At 52.4% G+C, this 248-nt stretch overlaps 1 long non-coding RNA gene across 1 annotated transcript; it reads left to right on the top strand.

Moving 5' to 3' along the window:
- The first annotated feature begins 74 nt into the window (after window positions 1–74).
- On the top strand, window positions 75–248 carry LOC107184464. The gene is made up of 2 exons (XR_001515317.1): window positions 75–125; window positions 186–248. It is a non-coding gene; the product is annotated as an uncharacterized LOC107184464 (long non-coding RNA).

Here is a 248-nt window from a genome sequence, read left to right on the forward strand (position 1 = left end):
TTAATACTATCAACATTAAAAAATATATTTTAAAAAGTGAATGTTGGTTGAATCAGCCCCGGTGAGGTCAAGACGGCCCAGTGAGGCTGAAACGGCCCCAGTGAGGTTGAATCGGCCCCAGTGAGGTTGAGACAGCCCCAGTGAGGTTGAATCAGCCCCGGTGAGGTTGGGACAGCCCCTGTGAGGTTGAGACAGCCCCTGTGAGGCTGAGATTACCCCTGTGAGACTGAGAAGGCCCCTGGGAAGCT

This window comes from Myotis davidii, unplaced genomic scaffold (genome assembly GCF_000327345.1).
Source record: "Myotis davidii unplaced genomic scaffold, ASM32734v1 Scaffold14266, whole genome shotgun sequence".
Lineage (NCBI taxonomy): Eukaryota > Metazoa > Chordata > Mammalia > Chiroptera > Vespertilionidae > Myotis > Myotis davidii.